Raw genomic sequence first — 24,589 nt, 5'->3', positions numbered from 1 at the left:
CAGGCAGAAGAAGTGGATGCCCAAAGATTGGATGGTGCACATTATTCCACTGCAATAAGTATACCTTTGAAGGGATGCTGTAAGTGTGAACATTTGAGGTATGCGTGTCTAAGCAGCATAGTGGCAGTGTGCACTTGCAGCACCTTCCAGGTCTGAAGCACTGCATGGCACAGCTCCAGAGGGATCTGTCAGCCTGAAAGCTGTTGCAGCTGGAGCTGGATTTCAGTCTGAACCCAGGAAAGATATGTACAGGATATAGTATGTAAACAAAGTGCACTCACTGTCCTGGCTTGATTAATTTGTCTGTCCTGATCCACTTTATGATAGAACAATGCAATAGTATGGCTGCTTGATTGGGTATTGAAAGTTTTAACAGTAGAAAAAGATAAAAACAACTTTGCTTTTTTTATTTTGCCTTTTCTTCTTTTGTGGGATATCTGTTTCAGACTGCTTAGCAGTTCAGTTTCCCTCATACACCTTGTTTTATCAGCAGATCTCAAAGCAGTTCAGAAAGGTGATTTATAAAGGTATTGTTTCTCCTGTTTTACACATGGGTAAACCAAGGCATAAAAAAGTAATTAGAATGCTAGGTACAGAGTCAAGAATAGTCCTTATTCTTCTGTGCGCCTCCTTCCTATGCAACACTGATTGGGAAATCTCGAGCAGTGGGAAAATTGTAAGCTAAATGCTTGAAGGTGCTGAGGGAATTTTGTTTTGAGGAGAGACTGAAAAATAACTGCATGGCTATCTTTTGTGTGTGACTGTGAGCCTATGTGTAATTATATATGTATGATGCCTTTCTGTGTATGAACTTCGTGTTGTATAAACCAGCAAACTTAAAGCCCTTAGCAGTTATGTTTGGCCCAGTTTCTCTTGAAACCTAGCATGTTTTTCTATACTGAAATTCAAGCTAAGCTTGCAGATAGGTAATTTTCCTTTCGCTTAATTGCAGTGAAATTTTCACATAATTTGTGCAGGCTACTTTTGTGTACAAAAATGCATCAATATTTTTTGAAATGCTTGTTGAGCATATCATCTGCATGTGAAAGTGTACTGAGTAGCTTTGCTATTACATATAACGTAAAACAGTTTATCAGCTTAATTTCCGTCCCTTGTTGTAAAATCAGCACTGAATTGCACAGGTCAGTATTTTCATGCAGAAAACAGCTTGGAATACAACAGCTCTGCCATTTATTGAAAGCAAGCAGTAATATCTGCACTTCACAATTGTGAAGAGTTTAGGGTGTTAGGTCAGAAAGTTCACTGGTATGCTCAGCGGGGCAACGGTTCCAAATCAGAGTAAGAAATGTATAAGGGATCCTGTTTTGTACATTACATCACAAACCAGGCAGGAATAAAGTTTTGGAATGAGGCAGAATATCTGGTTTTGCACGAAGAGTTAAACAGTGGTAAGAATATTTAAAGGTGTATACAGAAGTATGAAAAGTGACCTTTTAATCAGATATTTATGTTACTTATTGCTGTAGTTTGTCAGAGTAACAAAACTACCTTGTATGACTGAAACACAGCATTCTGGGAAGCCAAAAATCAGACAGTTCTGCTTTCTCTTACCTAACACGTGTACAAACTGTGCATATAGCAGTACTAATAAGGACTGACTAGGATAGAATAGGATGCAGAGAACCTGTAGAGAAAGGTACATGGAAAAATCTGAGAGAGGCTGTACATAATGAGACAAACCAAGGAACTGTTACTGGTGCTCAGATATGTGCACTATGCTTGTTTCACAGTACATACTGATAGAGAAAACTACTGTTCTGTATATTCAGTGTTAGTGGTTGGGGGCATGTTTACTTGAAGAACAGGATAGGATTTCATTATATAACTGTTACATGGGTTCCATATATATTTTCGTAATATATATGGGTTCTGTTAGATACAAATCTGTATAGTGACTTAGCTGTGAGGCAACTTGAATAAAAAGCCAACTTTACTTCAGTGCAGGGCATATTGCGACCTTGGGTGCATGAAAGCTGCGTTCAAGCAGGTGAGAGAGTAAACTGTCTTTTCTGCTCTGTATTGGCCTCTGGAGTCTGTGGGATTATCGTGACAGAGATGTGATTTGATGGGTCCAGTTGAATTTATGATGTATCAAAGACCAATCAGTCCCTTATTCTGCACTGCACCAGCATGATTTCTGCATTGCTAGTGTTTCCACTGTGCCATGTCAGTAACTGCTGCTGTGCCAGCCTGAGTCTCGTCAGACTCCTACACTGAAGTCTTAGATTACGGGATTACTGTTGTTTTTTGATTTATAGCATAAGTGGATATTCAGCAAAAACCACAGGACATGGTGCTGCATCCATGTAGGCACTGATTGTTCTAATGCTGTCTGTATGCAGACTGTACCCGGACAGGTCTCTAGCTAGTAAATGTGAAATGGTGCAGATAATTTGCTATCTAAGCTGCTCTGATCTTAAAGCATGAATTCACGTTCTGTGTAGGATACTAATGCAGATTTTATTACTTGTTCACTAAAAGAGCAATAGTGTATGTCGTATATTTTAAGGAACAAATAGAACTTTTGGGGACCGGTGTGGCTGCGTGGTGCATATCAATGCAGTAACCACTGCAAGATACTTTAAAGTACTTTGTTAGAATTAATTCTACAAGTACAGTTTGTACACAGCCACAAATGGAAAAAAAAATGTGAATTTCCTGGCTGCAAGTTCTTAAGAATGGAGCCACCTATCACTATGCACAAAGCCTCGTTTTCATTAGATGCTACTCTATTTGTTTTATACATAATCTTAGCAGTAAGGTTTCTGTCTCAGAGGTGGTTTGAAAACCTAACAGCTAAAAGGCAACTGAGGAACACAAGTGAGTGATGCATGTATCTGTGGAAACGGGTTCTCTTATCTCAAGACTTGGTTTTTCTGGCAGCATAGCAGTTAACCTTAAATAAGTAAAGGGTGGCAATGGCTGATGACGGTAGTATCTCTGAGTTGTAGAATGCTGTTGTGAAGGTCAGCATATTTTCAACCAGAGTGAGAGTGAGCACTACTACATAGTTTTTAATAGCGTGTCATTTACCAGAGGTTTCTTTGGTCAACTTTTAAACAACTCAAGTGCTTGAGGGTTAACTTAGTTAAATTTATTTATTTATTTATTTATTTGAAATTAAGTGTTTGTTTGTTTGTTTGTTTTTTTGTTGTTTTTTTTTTTTTTAATGTAGGCCATTTCAGCGACTTACATGTAATTTTGATAATACTTACAAGGGCAAGTTGATTTTCTTTCAGAATTTGATTGTATTCTGAGGGAGTGTAGTGACAAGAAAGTGGCAGAATCTGGATACTATGTGAAATAGAGCAGAGTGTAGATGTGTGGGCTTAAGATGAAACTGTACCCATGGTCATCTTAATATTATATTCACTTAAGATGGCTCATTTGTGGTTTATCTGGAGAGGAACTGAATTGAATTGTTCTTTCTCTTGAGTATTGCTTTAGGGAATGCTGGCATTTGGAATCACACAGGACTTTGTTTCTGGACTGTTGGACTTCTAAGTACAATAGAATGCAATGAGGGATAAAAATGACCAAAAATCCCCTTTGCAGTCTTTTTTGTCCCTCACCGGTCATTTAGGAATCACTTGAAGGTTGGGAGAGTTCTATATATGAACAGCCATTGAGGCCAGCACTGCTCTCAACATCTCATCCAACTTCCTACTAGTGAGATCTCAGAAGAACTGTCATGCCACACTGATTTGTTTGGAGGTGGTTGGACGAGGAAGCTCATAGCTAAAGCAGCAAGTTACAGAGAAAACTTTTTTTCCTTAAGTGTTGGTAAAACAAACAGGTTGAATGCGATCAATCCAGAGGGCCCAGCTGATTATTACAGAGATTTTTCAGGAAGGTATTCTCTGTGGTGCCTGGACCGCTGCTACTTGGACTCAAGATTGGCACTGTCAGCAAGCTTTAGCTTCTTTGCTGGTATCGTGTTGTGTGTCTCTAGGTACTGTGTGACATTTCAGCTTGCCAGAGATGTGGCCCCTGTGACCGGAGAAGGGCTGGTTCTGTGAACAGCTTAGGTGGTGCAGAAGACTAAATAAATATTTTTGCAGCTCCAATTTCGTAAAGGAAGTCACAGCACGCTCTGTCACTGTATGACGAGAGTATTTTTCTTGAAAATTCTGTGTGAAATGAGTAAGCTTGCTAAAACTCAGGGATTCAAAAATCAGACCTTCAAGTTCTATATGGTTTAAGGAAATGTTTTCTGCTTTGCTTCTTTCAAGTTGCATTGTCAAACTTCTGCCTGTAAAATGTTTTAGAGAAAATATCACAAGTTATGAAGAAGAAATGCCGATTTGGTAGTTTTAGCTTAGTTTTATGTTCAGTGAACTTCTTACACTGAACGGCGAACTGTGAAGGGACAAAATAAATCTGTTTGGAGCAGCAAGCTAAGTCTTCCTCCTTGAGATTTCCAAAAGTGCACCCGCAGTTTCTACCTGAGAGGGTAAAAGCTTTCTGTTCTATAATCTTCTCTGTACCTTTCGCAAGTGTCACTGTACCTGTGGTGGTTTCAAATGATTTTCTATTCCCTTACGGTGTCTCACAGTCATCTTTCCAGTTAACATACAACAATCTCTTGTGCTGACTTCTGAACTCTGATCTTTGGCTTGATGTGTGCTTGTTTCTTTAAGCACATTTGGTGCAGAGCAGACCTGGAGCTGGGTAATTCGTAAAGGCAGGGCATTATTACTGCTACTTGAAAGGGTCCATATTATTTTGCACAGCAGTGTGGTCACCTGGCAGCAGGTCATTAGCATTTTAGGTTCCTTTCCTTCACAACAATGTACAACATGCTAATTAGAGGGTTTTGAAAGCTAAGCAACATGTTTTAAAATCAGACATTTTAATTTGCAGCTTTAATGGCTGTATTATAATAACTGGCTTGACTCGAGGGAGAAGGGGAGAGAAGCACTTCTCATGTTCCAGTGGCAAGGCCCAATATAACGGAGGCTGACAAAATTAAAAACCTCATAATGTGACCTTTGCCTGGGATGAAAGGCTGTTTCATAACAATTTCCTTTTGTTCTTTGTTTAAGCCATTACTCCAAAAGGAGCCTCCGATTAATCCAAGTAAATGCATCATTACAGTCCTAATCCATGTCCTTCTGTCAGTGTCTGTTTTAATTAAATAAGAAACACTAGCAGAAAGATATCACGCACAAAGCTGTGATTGGAGAAAGAGGGCTGTTTGATCAGAGTGAGATTAAAAAAGGCTTTACTGTTTTGTCCTTTTGCTCTAGATGCCATAATGTAGGTTAAAGGAAGAAAACTTCTCTAATAGTTCAGCACATTGCTGTCCATTACAGTATTAAAATAACCAGATTTACCAATGAAACTGTCCCAGTCATCCAATTAATTATGTACAGAACATTCACAGGCAAATGGCACAGCATCATGGTTTGAATGGCTTAACACATTAATATATTTGGAACTGTGTGCACAGTTGCTCAGAAATTATACTCAAGCACAATTTTTTTATTTTTTTATTTTATATATATTGAAGCATTGAGTAGGGCTATTTATAAATTAACGTAGTGGTTTTTTTGGTCTTAGTGTCTTGTGGCTTACAGATTGCGAGCACGATCCATTGCCATCCTGTGATTCTTTTAGAAAAAATATTTTTATTTCCCACAAAATCAGGATCATTACTTTAAAGCAATGAAGAATCTATTTAATCAATGTTGTAACATCTAGCTTGTTAATATTGCTAAAGCAATACATATGTAAGAGACTCTTCCTCAAGGTGGTGTTTCAAGATCCCTGTGGTGAGGGTTTTCTCCCATATCCAGGCCATTATTTGATGTAATGAAAAGAGAAAGTGTGCAACACAGAGATTGTTAATTAATTTAGCCTAACAAGATGAAGATAAATGAAGCAAAGCATGGATTGAATGAAGCAAGAGGTCTTATTTACAGTTTAATACTTCTTTATATTAGGCATTTTTCAATTTGAGAGAAAAGACCCTGAGTTTAAAGAAAACGTGCACTGTGAGTGCATGCAAGACAACTCTATGTGAGCGGTTCTAAGAACTGCTGAAAATGCCGTTTGGGTTAACCTTTAACTTTTAAGTTTTCTTTTTCTTTCTTTTTTTTTTTTTTTTTCCTCTTCCTTTTTCCCTTTTTGTGTTTTCATTTAGATTTACAATATGTTGGCAAGAATAATAAAAACTTAAAACCTGAAGTTTTTCCCATTGAAGTAAATAACAAAGTTCCCATGGGTACTTGTTGCTAGCCTAAATTCGGTTGTTTCTGGTTGTTTATATTAACCTAGAGTCATGGGCTATTTTTGAGACATTTATACATAGGAGGATGCATTAAGAGAGGTAGCCATAAAATAAGCAAACAACAAGAATAATAATTAAAAAAAAAGACACTGTGAAAGTTTTAATTTCTGTTCCAAAATGTAAATCAGTTGTTGCTTATGCAGTATTACTTAAAAATAGTACGTAATACAATTTTTTATTTTTTTTTTAATTTGGGATACATTTTTTTTCCAGATCATGTTTATCTTAAATAGTTTGTAAGCAACTGTATATTTCACTTTCTTATCAATTAATATAGAAAAAAAACCCTCAAATATTTTTAGATATCTTTTCTTCACAGTCCCAATTTGAAATACAGATTAGATTATCCTAAGCTAACAGTAAATTACAGTTTACGTCAGCTGAGTCGCTACCATTTCAAGCTATATTTATATTCAGTTTCCCAATGTTTAAGTTGAGGAAATAATTCCATAAAATGTGTGGAAAAAACCCTGAAGTCAGTTATTTTTAATAACCAAGTAAATGAAAGAAGTCTTAAATTGTGACTGACATAGAAATACCTTTATAAGTTTTATCTATAACCCAAATGCTAAACTATGACCAAAAATTTGAGTTTCTGGATTTTTTTTTTCTTTTAATAAATCATCTTCCTTTTTAGAGATGAATTGGATCTGTCCAATATTTGACCTTCTGTCATTATTTCAGTCTGTAAAGGAAATGCCTTCCTTCCTTTTACAGTATCCAGACAGGACAGTGTTATCTAGTGTCACTGCAAGCATTGGTGTCTACAGATAGCATTATTATTATCCCTCTGTTTTTGTCTTGGGGGTCATGAACAAACCCATGCAACTGCTTCTAAGGATTTCAATAAATAGGACTTTTTATCCAGACAATTGCCTTTTATATTACTTTTAAACAAAACTACTAGTCCATCAAGAGTTTCAAAAGGAAAACAATTCTACAGAGTGCTGGTATGGCAGCACAGACCAATCATTATGGCACCCATTCTCCAGTCCTTTATTTTTCAAGTCCACAACAATAGGTTGTTGATTCAATGGACAAGACCAGAACAATTAAGTTCTCTGTTTAGCAGCAGTGCAGCATTTTAATGCCCTCCTCTAATAATGGTCTCATTATTGTTATTCTAAGACTGGGCCTCAGGAGGAGGAATATTTGCTGGAGGTACGTCATTATTTTGCAAATTTCGATTAGCTCATCATGTTGTCTATACTGTGAAAATCGTAGCTAATTAGGGCAGTCAGTTAGACTACCAGCTTTTGAGCTTATGAGTTAAAAGGTAGCACACTTGATAGGCCAGTGATGTGAAAAAGGTGGTAAAAAGGGGGATTAGAGCTGTTGCCTTAGTAACTCTAACTTCCATCTGTGAGGGAACAATGGACCTGTGTTTCTCTTCCACCTTGGTGTAAAAATTGGTTTTGTTTGGAAAGGACAGGGCTTTTTATGACAATCTGGAATTCAGCCTAACTGAGTGTAGTTTTAGTTGTTAGGAGAGCCCATTGAAGGCTAGGAGAGATGAAAGGTCATGGCGAGCTTCAAGGACATGAAAGGTCATTGTCTCTTGGAACAATGGGGGATTGTTCTGCCCCATTATTTCTAGCCAACCACGAAGTCAGGTGATGGAAGAGATACCACCAGCTTAGTCAGGTGAAACAGGAGAGGAAGATAATGCCCCTTCTGAAGAACAAAAGATAGCTATGATTTGCCTTTATTAAACAAAGTTGCACTTATTTGTGACCATCCTCTGAAAAGGGTTGTTTACTGACTTACTATTCCAGCCTGCTTTGTTCAGCACAGCCTCTGTAGGCCATCACATCTCTGGGAAGCAATCCAATGTGTTAGGAAATGTTGTTTAAGCTTTCTTCCCATGAAGAGGAGCCCCCAGGAGTACCACTGATGCGATACTTAACAATAAATGTAGTTGTTGTAGCTTTCTCACATTATTGGTGCTCCTAAAAGGTTTTCCTTCAAACACACACACAATAAAATTAACTATAAATATGAAATAAATTTGCTTCAACACTTTATAGCATCTTATCATAAATTCTACAGCAAATATCAGAGAAAGTTTACAGCAAGCTGCATTAGTTGCTACAGTAGAGAGAGAGCAAAGACCTACAACTGTGTAAAAACAGATTTGCTATTGGACTTCTCTTATATAAAGGGATATAGATAAAGTCTCTTCTGTGCTCTGCAGTAACTTAAGGTGACTATGTCCTTGTGTTTAAGGGAGAAACAAAAATTCTGCAATATTATTTAATAAAACACAGGGTAAATTTAATAAAACAGAATTTATGTCGAAAGCATTTCTGTTACTAGACAAAACTATAATCTCTTATATTTTTCCTGTGGCATCCAAAACCCCCAAGTAGTTGTTTTCAAAACAACTTCCCCCTCCCCAAAATAAAACCACAAAACAACAAACAACCAAAAAACCCAACAAACAGACCAAAAAACCCTAAACCAACAAAAAGCAGGACTTATGATTTCTCAGTTTTACTGAATGATCTGTTAGTCAACAACAAAGCAAGTTTTTCTCTTTGTCTTCCCTCTGCCCACAAACAAAGCGCATCTCAAGGTCCATCTTTTGTCTCCAAAATAAAGACCAGTTTCTTCAGGCTTAGATTTCCAGATTGCTTCACCTTTTTCTAATAGATCTCTAATAGCCTTTCCTGGCTTTCTTGTTAGAATCTCTTTACTTCTACAACAGAGCTGCCAAAATACATTGAATTCTTATGAAACTGATAAAATGTGTGTATAATTCACTCCTATTATTTTGGAAAAATAAAACTACATGTAATTATTAGGTATCCCATATAAAACGTTGCTGACCTCGTTTGAACTCCCCTTTTTAGCTATTCTGGGCCTCTCTTATCTCAGTTTTACTCCCAGCCACTCTTGCTCTTGCTTTCTGACAACACAGATGGACGGCCTTGCACGAACTGATAACTGTGGTAATTTTTCAGCACAGTATTCAATAATAAAGAATGTTATTTTCAGAGTTCAGCAGACGTGTCATATTTACACGTACGCTGAAGAGGCGAGTAGCTATTTGGGAGCATGCTGTCTTTTGAGCCAGTGGACTTGCCAGCTTTCAGTTTGTGGATGCTTTGGTTTACTTAGCTCCTAGGTTTAGTAAGTAGAGTCTCTAAGGAAAAGAAATTCTTATTTTAAGTATTAATTAGTTTTTAGCTTTTTGAAATAATCTACTCTTAAGCTTTCTCTTTAGAACTTGAATTATTATGCGTGCATATTTTGTTACTTTCGTATTAAAATGAACTGCACAGTGTAGGTTGCTGAATTCAAAATGGGAGCCATACAAAGGGTTAACCAGCAGAGAATTACAAATGAACTATCAGGAAAGTTGATTATTAATCCAGCAAGAGAGAAAATATCCTTCCAGTTAGCAAGAATTAGTACCTGAAGAGCTGATAATATTGTTCGGACTGTCGGTGTGGAATGGCAAAGCCAGGTAAGCTAGACATCTTCTCAAAGAAATAACAGCTTTTATTTGTTTTTCACTGAAGAATTTAGATTTTAAAGAATCTTAGTTGCTTTACTTAAACTGTCAGCAGATGAAACAGCATGTGTTGATCCTCAATTTCCTCAAATGAATGAAATAAAATTGTGCTTTAATGTTGGGAAGAATAACTGCGAGCTGTGGAGTATATTTAGCTGTGAAATATCTTAACAATTTTTTATTGTTTTGTGGCTAAGTGTGAGAACCGATCACAAAACCTGAAGAGTTCTTTGCAACAGCAAGTTAATGTGGTTTCTTTAGTTGTTCCTGAAGATACTGTGGAAGTTTATGGAAGCTTTTTATGTTGCAGAGCTTTTTCACTCGCAGGGTTATTAGATTTCAGTTTTCACACAGCATAAATGACATATTCAAATTTGTTTGGAAATACTGCGAGCATGTTTGTTTTCATTTAAAAAAATATTTTTTTTGGCAGGGCTTCAAAATCTATGATCTCAAGTTAGAAGAAAATGGATATTTGGTATATGTGCCACCATGTTTATATAGAGAAATTCAACTCAAACCATTAGATCAATTGGATATAATCTTCTAATTTTACTGAAGTTTCGTAACTCTGTTGTGGGAAAACTTTGGCATTTGCTTTCTATATTTATATTGATTATATTAATAGATAGTGTGAGCACTTATATTTTCAATAGCCTTCACTATTTTGTTTATTATTTGTCTAAAATGTTGTAAATAGTAGCAGCTAAATGCAGTAGAACTTAGAAAGTGTTTACAGTGTTGAATGATTTTATTTTATTTTATTTTTTCTCTTCCTAAGTTGAATGCTTAGGAAAGCATTTAAAAAACTTCTGATTTGCTTGTAGAATGGCATTAAGTATGTGTGTCGTGTTGCTAGAGTATCTGTTGTGGTGAAAGAGAGTTGGTAATTCTCAGATTTTAACTTATTTTTATGTAATAGCCTGGAAGATGCCTGACAGAGATTGTGGTGTTACAAGAATTTAAAAACAACAGATTAAAAGAAAAGCAACCTCAGTCTGAAGGCTGAGCCCCTGTAGCAGTTTAGTTTGACATGGTAACCTTTTATGAGCCACACAGAAAAGAAGAAATTTTTTGATATGGCCTAGGGCAAAGGCAAAAGGGAAAGAAGGGAGGAACAGGCTGTGAGGGAAGTGAAAAGGGAAGTGACGTTGTTTGACAGGCCGTACTGTTTTACCGGTGACTTTGGCCTACTCGAGCAGAGGCAGCTGGCATCCAGCTTCTCTAAAGAGTGGCTCATCAACTTTGAGTAAAGAGAAATCCCAGAATTTCTGAGGTTAGAGCTAGCAGGGCAACAGGTGGAACTGTTCTGGAAGCTCTGCTAAACATTTTTGTGTAGGGTAACAAATAACTTCTTGTGGCACACTTTATCCCAGTATTTTTTAGAAGGACATCACAAATAAGCTGCTTTGCGTGACTTTGAACACTAGAATTTAGTGAATATACAAAGAGCAAGAAAACGGATGATGCAAAATTATCAACACAGGAAATGATATACGTGGAAAAACAAGATTGTAATTAGTGGAGGAAAGTAAGAAACTGATTAGAGGAATGAAGTTTCCCAGATGTTTAAGGCAAAAATGAAAGTTAAATCAGTGAAGCTCTGCTAACCAGTGTTGGAGAAGAATGCTTGATTCAGAACGGGAAAGCTACTTGTAAAATCAGGGAAGAGCTGGCAACGGAGTTGAGCTCTAATGTTTTACTGCACGAGTGAGTCTTTGGAATGCTCTGCTTGGAACATCATCAGGAACAACCAGTGTAGTTCTGAGAAAAAAAAAAAAAAAAAAAAAACAACAACAACAACAAAAAAAAACACCCAAAACCCCACCACAACAACAGCAACACTGGCCCAACAAAATTAAACTTGCTGTGTGATTATTTGGAATGATTAAAGGCTGTTGTATTGGTTATGTGTGTACTAACCCTGAAATTAGTTGAAGTCCTTGGGTTTTGTAGAAGTATTTTAGGATTTACTGTATTTTCTATGCACGTGTAGCCGACATTGAAGCTCTAGTGCTGTACTGATTCAAGTGACAGACTTAAATAATCATTTTCAAATCTATTGTTTTAGCTTATTAGCAGAATCCTAAATCATCAAATGCCACCTAACCGCAACTAAAGAGAAACATTCTTGGAAAACCTCAGCTATAAGCCACTGTAAATTATCTGTTATTTAGCTTTTAAAATTTATAGTAATATGATGAAAGTAATATTCTTAAATATAAAAATAAGAAAAAAGAGCAAAAACTCTTTTTTGCTAATTCCAATCATTAATTTCAAACTTAACAGTATGATATAAAGTAAAAAAGTCCCCCCCCACTGCCATTTCTTCAGGGTTCTACTTTTCCTTGCTTTTGTGCCACTTGTAGCTTTTCAGTTGTCTGTTTAAAACAGAAGAAAATAATAATAATAAAAAATTGCCTTAGTTTGGTGTATCTGGAATAGGTTGATAAGAACATCATCTGATTTAGTAGAACTAGTTTCACAGAGCACGTTAAGTGAAATTCCTGTCTTTTCTTTAGTTCAGACTGCCTTGCTCCTGGCCTGCTCAAAATCTTGAGGCTTTGTGATGAATTTCCAGAAGTTTCTGACTAACCAGCTGTACATCTGGAAACAGCTGCAATTTAGGGGCAGTTGATGAAGCAGCTTTCCTGCATGAAGGAAACCCTTCCCGTTATGATGTGGTTGGGACTGTTAGATGACATGATCGGTGGGGTAGAGCTTGAATATCTACGTGTTGCTTCATTCTCTACTTTATAAAAGCCTGGTGCTAGCAAGATGCTTGTCTACAGAAACAGATGGCCAAAGCAAAGGTTGGGCCAGAGTTTTTTGTTTCTTGGACCACACCTTATCTTTGATGACAGTATTGGAGAGAGAATATGTTTCAGTTCATTAGGAGCTCAGTGAGGCTACATGTATAACATTGAAGTATTTTATAAGATTCAGTGTAAAGCTGCATAGTTCAAGGAAGCTCATATCTTATTAGCTATGGCTAAGGTCAGTTATCCACACAATGAGGGGGAAACTCTTTCATAAACAAGTAGATAAATATGGTGCAGCTGGTGCTTAGCTGTGCTTTGGGCTATTGCACTACCAAAGGAGCTCACGGTCAGCTCCAGCTCATGAAGAGTCCTTGCAGAGCATCAGCAGCTTTGTGTGGTTGGATGCAAAATTACTAGGTTGCATCATAAAAAAAGAATAAATTCAGGACAAGAGAGACAAGGGAGGATATATGTAGGAACACGAGTCTACTTTTAGAAGAAAGTAAAATTTAAAATGTTAGAACTGAAAAGTATTAAACCTATGAAACAGCTAAATAAAGCAGACCACTAAGCCTAATGTCATGTGGGTTTTACTTTCAGCACAAGTTGCTAAGTGTTCAGTGCTTTTAGAGAATGCCAAAGTTTGTAGGTATCCATCATGTCTTGATCAATCACCAATAATGTAGAGAGAAATCTTTGGAGATTTCATTTTGGCTTTTTTTGACATTCAACTGTCTGATGGAAACAGTATTTTAAACAGCTGTGAAGAGAGAGTAGCATGAAGAGTCAATTGAGTCATGTGTTGTTAGGGGAAAATATTTTGTTCCTTTTTTTTTTCCTCATTAGAATTATATTAGAAGTTACATGTGTTCCTTATTATATCCAACATTTTTCAATAGTGTTCTAAAAGAATCATGTAACAGTGAATTTTTGAAGGCATGTTACTTTATTTTCAGCTACTAAGTCCTGGAGTAATCAAATGTGTCTTTTTGCTTTGTCTGAATATGGTTTTGTGGTAGAAGTGGATGATAGTTCCTAACATCCATAGACGTGTAAAACATAATCCCAATGTTTTGCTATACAGGCTTTGGTTGTATTTTATAGATGTTACAGAGAATCCATTAGTATTTCTTCCAAGATAGTACAAATCAGCATATGTGCAGTTATTAATTATTCAAAATGTCTTAATTGTAGCTAAAAAAACAACAACAAAACACACACACACACACAAAATAAATTAAAAAAGAAAAAGAAAAAACAAGCCATCAAAACTCAATGAATTAGCTCTAATTGTATTCACCCAAGTTTGTGAGAGCCAAGATTGACTACTGTCCCACAAACTGCTCTATTTTACCAACCAGGCTGGTGAGGCTGGGCTTTGCATGTGTTCAGTGTAGGAGGTAAGCAGTGGTATACCTGCAAAGCAGAGATTTGTCAGGAACTCCAATTAAACAGGACAGACTGACCAACCTCCACTGCCCTGGGAGAAAAGCAAGGTTGGGTGCTTCTGTGCTATAATTCACGGATGCTGCAACTGCTTAGGGGCATCAGGAAAGGAGGTGATCCTCTTTTGGCCTCTCTGTCGAATGGATAGGAGTGTTTCATATTGGCTGTATATCCTAGTTCCTCTGACATGTGGTAGTTTGTGTGCATATGCAATTTTCCTACCATTTTATGGTGGGAGAATAATCTTTTAAACCTGATTGTGGATTACAGCAGTCAAATCCCAACTATTTACATTCATTTTCTTTCAAACAGACTTTTCATTGTGACTTTTATTTAATTTAGACTTAAAGATATTTGTTCTACTCTCCGGTTAACTTGGATTAAAAAAAATGATGCAACATATACGTAAGCATGCATCTCAGTTTTTCCATGAAAAACGCGAGTTAAATCATATATGTCTTTGTTCTTAACTGGGGTAAGCATTCAGCATTTATTGGAGTTACCAGTGCTTATGCTGAATCATTCTTGTCTGTGATTTTTCTTTCAGATAAATATTTTTAGTATGCTGATTATTTTTACTTCTCTCCCCTTCTCCTTTAGTCTGTTTAGCACTATCATCGTGTTAGGGGCACACGTTTGAGGCAAAAATAACTAGATGCTGGTGACCCTGTGCAACTGGTAAACAGTGTTGTTTAATGTGAAGGTCAGATAAAAACCTGCAGGAGAGAAATACTGTTTTCTTTTACGTTCCTAGAAGGAAGGGAGCTGCTATGTTATAAGTGAGAGAATAACAACCCTCCCTACTTGTCAGTATTCAGACCTGGGAGCCGAGTGCATACTTATCTAGATCTTCTATATTAAAGAAGGAGCAAAGTTTTGGAATTGTTGCTGAAGTCAGCTAAAGGAATCAGGAATAGCAGTTTGTTTCAGGGAGGATCAGATTCTGCTTTAAGTTATGTCAGTATTGTTCTGAAGTTAGTTTATGAACTTTGCTATTATTCTCTCTTGCATCTTCCAACTGTAACATGTAATCCAGAGTTACTGTGCCATGTCTTATGCTTGTTGTCTGCAGCATGCAAGTATGAGTGAGAAGTTACTACTTCATCTGCTAGTATCAATAGTAACACCCCTATTATGAGTAAGATGTCCTTTTTTTCATTATCCTAAAATTGATGTTTTCAGGGAATAAATTAGAAATGCTGATGGGTGCCAGGAAAAAAAAGAGTATTTATGCTCTGTCAGACCATTAGACTTTAAGAGTACAGTCAGCATGCTTAGTTGGTAGGTGATTGTAGAAGTCTTGGAAACAAAATTGCCTGCACACTTTCAACAGCATAGTGGCTGTTGAAATATAGGAAGAATGATTTACTACATCTGTACTTCTGAAACACAGCTAATTTTTAGTTGAATTTTAATTCATTGGTGATGTTCTGATTTTAATTCTGCATCTCCAGCAGTGCAGCCACTCTTTTACTTTTAAAAATGTGCCCATGTACCTGAATACGTCTTCATAAATTATTAAAACCGTACAAAATGGATTGACTGATGCCAGCCAAGTCTAGAGAGACAGAACCATGCAGTAAGCAATTGAGAGAAAAAATATTTAATGTTGTTTTAAAAAGTATCTAGCTATGTAAACCTGAATGGTGATTGTTAGACCTAGCTTAGGAAGTGATCAATCCTGTGGAATATTTGTTAGTTAAGATTTTGTTCTTGCAGTATGATGTACATAAAGCAGTCAAATAGTGACTATATTAGTTATTACATGACTCCTTACTAACAATAAGCTTAGTGAATTCCTTCCATACTCTGTATGTGTGTGTCTGTCTAACCAATTTGTAGGTATAGCCAGCTTATATATTTCTTCCAAGTGTACACATTTATGTATGTGTATATATATGCATATACAGAAATACATAATTATGCACCTACATACAAGTCTGTATTGACCTCTATTTATGTAAAAATATGTATTTACATATATATGCATGCATATAATTTAGATGTATATACACTTGCATAATAATATCATATATAATTTTGATGTTAATACTAGGTACAAAACTTCATACTTCTATGTATACATTTTAGAGATGTAGTGCACTATCAGACAAAATATTGAGAAATTTGACAAAATTGGTATTGATTAGTTTACTTCTGAGTCTTCCAGACTATTGGTAGCAGTTTTACTTACAAAAGGATTGAGACAGTTCCAGCACATCAGTGGTTCCATAACCATTTTGACAATCCACCTTGCACTTTAAATATTTATTAAATTGCTTTTACAGATTACAGAGGTCATATACATGATCTTTGTCAACTTGATTTCCATCCCTGTCCCCACTCCAATAACTTAAATGAAAAAGCTATCATAGACCAGTTTCCACTCCATATCTGTAGAAGTAGTATGATCGTTACCTTGATAAATCTCAGCATGTGAGGTGTTCCCTAATTCATTCGTTAGTCTGCAATATAATTCTTTTTCTTGTTGTTTGTGTTCCCTTTTCCTCTGGGATACCATAATCTTCTAACCTGTATGTTGTTGTTGATGTTGTGAAAACACTGAATGACCTTAAACAAAATAACTTTCAAGTGCTCTTTTTGTTTTTTTGTTAGAAAATAGTTTTTATCTATAAATGTATCCTTCATTTTGTTTTTCCAGTATTAATCCTACTTTGCTGGATCAAACCTTTCCAGTTAGAAGACATTTATCACTTTTCTCTCAAATAAAAGAAAATAAGGTTTACAGCTTGAACAAATACGAAACCTTTTTCTACACCTTTGAAGGCAGTGGACAGGTGATCAATCCCAATGTCATTTCTTTTTGTTTATACTCTGAAAGAGAGCTTTTCTGCTGCAATATTTGTAAGTACATTTTTTAAAAGTCTTACAGCAGATGGCTCTTAAATTACCTCTATCAGTTTGTAATCACAGAGAAATACAGTTGAAAATTTAGAGAAATGTAATCTTTTGTTACATAATAATTTTAAGTTACTGTTTGAAAAGCATTTATAGGTTGAAAATCATGTATTAAAATAATTAAATAGTGTTATAGCATGTTATATTATACTTGGTGACAAACGCAGGATATAATATAAGAACACAGAATGAAGAATCTAAACATTCACATTTCTTAATCTGGAGATTTTAACTATACAGGAGAAGATCTAAGAGTGAAGATAACCGGGTATAAATCAAATTGGCCCTTGATTACACTTAACCTTATTATGAAAGCTGATTTGGAGGCAAACTACCAAATGCTGTCATTTTAATATAAACAATTTCACTCTCACCAGCTAATTAATTGAGCTGAACATTTTACCTCACATGATACTTAATACTGTCTAACATACAGAAGTTAAGATTTAAACTTTATTTTGCTATGAAGTCCTATGACATGAATTGCTCTTTTCTTTGAATCGGTTCTTCTGCTTTTGTTCCTCTTACTTTTCTTTTCTTGCTAATCTAAGATAACAATAAGCTAAATTATGTTGGTTTTTTCCTGTTTTTTTTTTTTTTTTTTTTTTTTTCTCAAATATATTATTTCAGAAAGCAAAGATTCTCATTAAGTCAATGAGATTTGTCTTTTTTTTTTTTTCTCCTCTGTTTGTGTTTTGTGAACATAAAGAGCAGGGAATCCAAAAACGCTTTCTTAGTAAGATAGGTGAGGCCTTTGATGCAGCTTTTATATGTATTCCAAAAATATGCCACAAGCCTGCTCTGAATGAAAGGACCAGATAGTATCTTTCTTGATACAATTGCTGGAATTCTTGTGCGATTGGTAAAGATTTGCTATTGCCATGAGAGTATCAACCCGTTTTATTGAACCATCGAACACATGCACTTGTGTTCCATGGTGACCCGAGAATCCTAGACTACTGAGAAAGGGACAAAAGAAAGCTTTTGTATTCCGTTTTGGTTTCAAGAGCTTTATTCCCACTGAGCAGTGTTTTCAAATTAGTTCCACATACTCACGTAGGGAGTCATTTTTTGCTAGCTGATTGTAGGTTCACTGATAAAGGTTTAAGAGCTTTACCGCTTTGGCTTGCAAATCCTATTTTTTTTTCTTATATTTTAATTCTATTTAATACTACTGACATATTTCAATGCCCAAGTATTTCTCTCTAGTCCATGGAGTGGGGTTATTTGAATTCTGAGAAATCTCATTAAAATCATTAAGCTCTAAATTTAGAGCTTAAATTTAATTTAAGCTCTAAATTTCAGAGTTTAAAATTTTTATTGGATCAAGTTTTTTAATACATTGGTTTGTCACCTAAAAAACCCTTTTTCACTGGCACTTTTTCTCTCTGTTCTGGTAACAAGCATGGTGCAATTGTCCAATCTTTGTTATCCAATTGTTATAGTTTATAGGTTGATAACCACTCTGTGAGCTATGGCGTGGACCTTCCCCTGCTGCATTCCCTCAAAAACAAATACAAGAAAGAAAGAAGAAAGAAACCCCTCTCCATACCCATTAAATTTGTAGGATGATCTAGAGATAAAAGCAGAATCTCTTTTTTGCTTTCCAAATATTTGCCTGGCCTTCAAACACTATTTGCCTTTTGTGTTTATATTGGATTTATTTTTTTGGCCTACATGCAGAGAGTGATACATAATGAAGAATGGACAATAGAGAGGGAAATGTTCTCAGCTTTCACATCCAGCCTGTGTTTTGCATTTTTTTTTTTTTTTAATGTCATCTACTTTTATTTAAATAGAAATTGCTGAGTATTGTACAGGGTTGTAAATGTGAAATTATAAGATAAAATACTGTACAAGCAGACTATCTACAGGTTGACAGGCTGTTATGAGAGTTGGTGGACTGCCATTTTCTGCTGCAAAACTTTGAGACTTCACGTTATTTCCATGTGTGGCAGAACAATATAAGGTTTCAATAGTCAGTGTTCTGTCATTTGCACAATTACCTTTTGCTGTTCCTGAAAGAGGCAGTTTTGTATCTGTAAAGTTTTATAAATCTTCACTTGGGCAAAAGGAAAAATGCTCTGGTTGAAAGCTGAGTCTGTGTCATATCATCTTTAGGGAAACTCTCAGCCAGTCTTGTGAGGAGCAGCTGAGGGAATAGGGATTGTTTAGTGTGGAAAAAAGGTGGCTCAGAGGTGACCTCATTGCCCTCTACAGTGACATGGAAGGAGGTTGTAGCAAGGTGGGGTCAGCCTCTTCTCCTTTGTAATTATATACAGGACAAAAGGGAATGGCCTCAGGTGTGCCAGGGAAGGTTTAGGTTGAATATTAGGTGAAAGAGTGGTCAGACAATAGAATGGGCTACTCAGGGAGGTGGCTGAGTCACTGTTCCTGGAGGTGTTCATGAAATGCATAGATGTGGTACTAAGAAACATGGTTTAGCACACAACATTAATGGTAGGTGGACTGTTGGACTAGATCTTAGAGGTCTTTTCCAACCTCGATGATTCTATGATTCTATCTTCAGTTCTTTCCCTCTGGATGGCACTGGAGATTCCTTTAACCCTGTGTTGTATTTCATGAATTTTTTTTTCCACTGAAAGAACAGTAATTCAGCAAGTTTATTTTTCATATAATTTGATATAAAAGGTCATATTCAAGGGCCAGATCATTTTGTTATCACTCTTCCCAAGGTTATCTTTTCTGTTGCTCATCTTGCTCCCCTGTCATGTAACATACTACCTTGCGATTTTGTTAAACAGTTGAGATGGAGGTGTTCCCCCAAATTTATATACTGTAATAATCAATAAATTTGAAGCCAGTAACTTGAAGACAGATGTGATCCAGTGATTTAATCAACGTATCTCAATTAACATACATTAAAAACATAAATGTTTATAACATATATAAATATATTTCACACATGTATGTCATAAGGCTCTTAGTATGTTACAGTTTGTGAAAATTACAGTCAGTTAATAATGTGTCAGCTCCCCACTGTGTGCTTTGTAGGATACTGAATGGGTGTTACATGATTTATTTGCTAGATTTTGCAGGTTTTTTTGTAGCATGCCAGATGCCTTGCTGATTGCTTGGTGAAGCCTAGAGCATGAGCTCCCTCCTGCAATGTTTAAGGTTTTCTGCATTTTCTTAAAATCAGAAAATCACTTCCTTCAAACTTTCATTAAAAGCATATTCAATTTTAGTGAGGGTATTGTTTGTAATTTAGGTGCATGTTTGTGTGACAATCCCTATTTACTTCATAGTTATTTGAACTGTAGGGAGTGCATTCAGAATGAAGCAATGATCACAATGATCTTAGTAATTTATACACTTCTCTGTGATTTTATGAAAGAACCAATAAACCAACCCACAACATTTATGGACAGTGTTAATGCATATTAACAGAGTAGGATCTCCTCTCCTTTTATCACTCCCACTCTGAGGTTTTTTCTTGACTTCCTCGTCTCTTCTCATTCTTTCATTCAACTGGTATGGCATATTGATAAAAGTGAGATCATGCTTTTGCTCGTAGATATAGGAAGTGGGAATGTCCAGTTAAGTTTCTCAGTTCACTTTACTCATTGTAGTTTTGGTGATTTTTATGTAGTCTTTTGGGGTCACAGTGCAGTGTTTCTGTTCAAATTTTTGCATCTGTTCTCCACAGCATCCTTGCTTGAAAACCAGTTAGGAGGTATCGAAATAAACACTTTCAAAAAGCATAAAATCCTGATGATAGATGACTGGAGATAAAAATTGGTAGTCTCAAGATGCAAGCTGTTTACCCAGAAAGCTATAGGTCTTCGTGGTATTTTGCCATACTGCCATGCAGAATGTTGTGTTAGGAGAGTATAATTTAAACAGAGTGGATGAATTTCTGTGTGACATCAAGGAAGTTCAGCACTATCTTGTACAGTAACTGGATTTAATAGGCAAAAAAATTAAAGGAAGTTTAGAAAATGAAAAATTGTGCAAGCCATTGAATTAAGGACTGAGGATCTTGGTGCTCCAAGTTTCCAATGTCCTTCTTTTTGTATTTTTAATGTACAGTACATATATAATGTATATATTTCTGAGTCTGGGTGTACTATCTAATATCTAGAATGAGATATACATTTATAATGCCTAGCTTTCAGATTTAAGTCTGAGTATGGCGAGAGCTCAGTAAGGTCTGGCAATGATAGTTCCCAAATGTGGAGCTTTTGAGAACTTGCTTGCAAATTGAAGGATTACTTTTCATCTAGCAACAGTGATAAAGAAACCTACCAGAGTTTCAAAGAATCGTTTCTGCAAATGTCACATAGAACCAATTACAACGGAATAAAAATATTTTTAGGATAGTTTGGAATTCTGGAGGTAGTTAAAAAGGACTGTTAAGGATGGGCATTTGAGATGTATATTTCAGTTCTACCTGTCTTTGATTTATATCTCATGTCCTCTGGTGAGTTATAGGCTTTAGTTCCCTGTCTTGTTTATAGTGATAGCATATATCAGGAGAGTGAAGCTCAAAAATTTTATATCTCCGTCCTCTCATCTTATTGATGGATCTATAACCCTTATTTCTTTCTGTTCCTCTTACTAATTTTGTGTGTAATTATTTATACAAAGTAGGACTGGTAGCAATTTCTAGGATTAATATCAAACAGACACTTATGTTTTAATATTTGTTTTCTCTTAATTTACAACTTCTCAAAGCTCTGTTGCTTAAATTTTATCTTTCTTACCCTCCTTATAAATCCATATTTATTTTGTATAGGTTTCTTTGGAAGTACCTGTTTAGTAGTATACTAAACTATGCTATCAGTGTCTCTTGTATGTAGAATGAAGTAGCCATTTTCTTTTTATATTTCATCATTTTTTCCTTGTTATTTATATATTTGGTTGTAATTGCATTTCTTTGTGGAAAGTGAATCACCAGTTTTCACAAACCATCTGGACTGGCACACTGTTTGTACCCTAGCACAAAATGTGGAGTGCTTAATTAATTAATATTCAATTAATAATTGATCATTTTTGCAACATTTCTGGCAAACATAGAGAAGGTGCTCCCAAAATCTTCTCATATTATCTTACAATGCAGGTGTCATTCTGTGCAACCTTTCACTTGGTCTTGAATGCAAGCAGGCAGCCACTCATTCCATGTCAGATAAGTTAGTCTTGATTGCTCAGCACTGAGCATAACCTGGTCCCTGTGCTTGTTTGCTCATGGTTGACTTCCTTCTTTCCTTCCTTTCTACTCACTGGGCCCTAAATGCCTGCTAAAGTCACCAGGTAGCGTCCAGGACATTTCTTGACCCTGGCAATGGCCGTTCAGAGCAAGAATGGTAGAGAGTAGCCTCAGGTAAATACTCTTAGAACTGGCTATGTCTGCAGGAGCCCAGGCAGAAACATGGGCACTATTCCCTCTCAACTGCCCACAGATTCTGTCTCATAAAGCTGCACCCTAAAACACTTTGAGTGAAATCCTGATTCTGTTGAAGTCATCGGGCACTTAAGCATTATTTTTATTTCAGCAAGCATTTCACCATTATTTTTACTTCAAAGCTGTATTTTGAGGTAGTGGTGGGGACCCTGAGCAATGATGAATGTGACTTTGCATTGTGAAATATATTCTCTACTAGTTTCATCCTTGTCTTCCTCCCATTTGGATAACTGTAAGTGATGTTCTCTGTTAATAAGCGTTTACTTTGCCTAAATTGAATTTATTTTTCTTCTGACATACATACCATTTTATTATTAATCATGCCCTTCTGCTCTTTACCATACGGTACAGCACTGTTATGCTGATGAAACATACTTAATCTTCAGTATGTTGTATTTTAGTTCTATTGTTGCTTTCTCATTTCTACATGGAAAACCTGTCTTTATTGGCTCTTAAATCATGGGTTAAGCCCATATTGAAAACATGTTCTGTATGTACTACTTACTAGAGAAAAAAGTTCTTTTGAAGGTATAGGCTAGGCATACAGAATGCTTCACTATGCAGTAAAAATTCAGAGGTCTCCTATATGTTATCTAAAGCTAGATATATACCCAATTACTCAGCATCACATCATAAAAGAGATGCATACTATGTTCATGTCTGTCAGTGCCTTAAGTCATCATTCTTCAGCCTTTTTTAAATTCTCTTTTTATTGAAACCAAGAAACAAAACAAAGACAAAAAAATAAAAAGCAAAAACAACATCAATTAGATGTCAACATGACATCAAAGAGCATAATATATAATGAAAATAAATGTGTGATCTGGTGACTCAATGATTTCTGTCCATATGGCACTTACAGTGAAGTAAAGAAAAGGCATTAAATAGCTACACATCTGCATTGAGGAAAATATGTAATATAAAGCTGGCTATAGTCACAGCACTAGCAGATTCTTAGCTGAGATTACCTAGAAATAAATAACATGCCGAGGGGAAGTCACTTTCCAACAGATAATATGCATTTAGAGATCAGTACACTGAATAATGTTATATATGTTTTAATACAAAAACATATATGTTTTAATACAAAAAATTAAGGAGGGAGCTGTTCTATTTGTTGGCAGTAGGCCCAAGTTCATAGACAGATGTGTAGTGCAACTGCACACAAAGGGATGCAAAAGTACAATCAGGGAGGGAAAAAAAAGAAAACTTTCACAAGAAATGCGACTATATGTTGAAAGTATTAAAATGAATACTGACTCTAAGCCCATTTCTGTACTGGCTGAGACACATGAAAAAGCCTCTTTGTGTAAATGGTAAGCACATAAAACAACACTGAGAATCAGCTAAGCCTCTATAATAATAATCTGGGAATTCCATTCATTATTATAGTAAAGAGCATCATAACTTTAATGTAAGTATGGAAGGGGGGGAAAGAGGTGAGACTGTGTGGGTGGAAACAAGAGAAGGAAAAAAAAAAAAAAAAAAAAAAAAGCAACAAAAAAACAGAAAGATCCAGAATCAAACACAGTCTCTGTTATTGAATTTGTTGTTCATTTTCAATGGAGTGATAACTGCAACAGCTCAGCCTGAACTGCCTGGATCAACACTTCCCTTTCTAAGGAACTTGGATGTGTTTCACAGCTTACATCTGGACAGCAGAGTACAGGGTGAAAAAACACAAGAATATATCATGTATTCTCTTTGCATACTTAAAACCTGGATTTCATGTACAATAAATGTACATGTGAACACATAAATGTAACTGTTTATGAATCTACACGCACGTTCACATGTATGTAATTCCAGTTCCATGTGGAACTTCCCTTTTTTTTCTATTAGGCTCAGTTTACAGATCTAGACCTATCTCTCCAGTTACTTAAGAAGCTCCTTCTCAGAATTTTGCTCCTTTTTTTCACCCAATTGTCTTGTTATACAGCAGGGTATCTGAGATCTTTTTTTCAGTTATACTTATTTTAAGTGTAGCCACAGGCTTCAAAGAGGGGGATACCTCATTGGATTTGGGAAACAGAGCTTTTTGTGGTATTGGGCAACAAGTAATGCAGTCCTTATCATTTAGATCGGTGATAACTTTAAGGAAAGCACTCGGTTGGTGCTGTACATCGCGTTGTATGCCTGTGTATCATTAGGGTGGTAACAAAGCACGTTTTTCCCAGGACATGTAGCTGGTGACTATGGATGGTAGA

The 24,589-nt window shown here is 36.0% G+C and overlaps 1 protein-coding gene across 10 annotated transcripts in view; it reads left to right on the top strand.

Annotated features, from left to right (window-relative positions):
• Positions 1-24,589, top strand: part of SOX6 (SRY-box transcription factor 6) — a 393,141-nt gene that overhangs the window by 129,973 nt on the left and 238,579 nt on the right. For 3 of the 10 annotated variants that reach the window (XM_072337690.1, XM_072337691.1, XM_072337686.1), the window contains exon 1: positions 9,300-9,782. The exons of the other annotated variants lie outside the window; for them this stretch is intronic. The gene's annotated coding sequence lies outside the window, so the exon portion shown is untranslated. Of the gene's footprint in view, positions 1-9,299; positions 9,783-24,589 lie in introns of those variants that run through there. 10 annotated transcript variants of the gene reach the window in all.

The sequence above is a fragment of the Excalfactoria chinensis genome, chromosome 5 (genome assembly GCF_039878825.1).
Source record: "Excalfactoria chinensis isolate bCotChi1 chromosome 5, bCotChi1.hap2, whole genome shotgun sequence".
Taxonomy (NCBI): domain Eukaryota; kingdom Metazoa; phylum Chordata; class Aves; order Galliformes; family Phasianidae; genus Excalfactoria; species Excalfactoria chinensis.
This window is presented reverse-complemented; position numbering and strand designations above follow the sequence as displayed.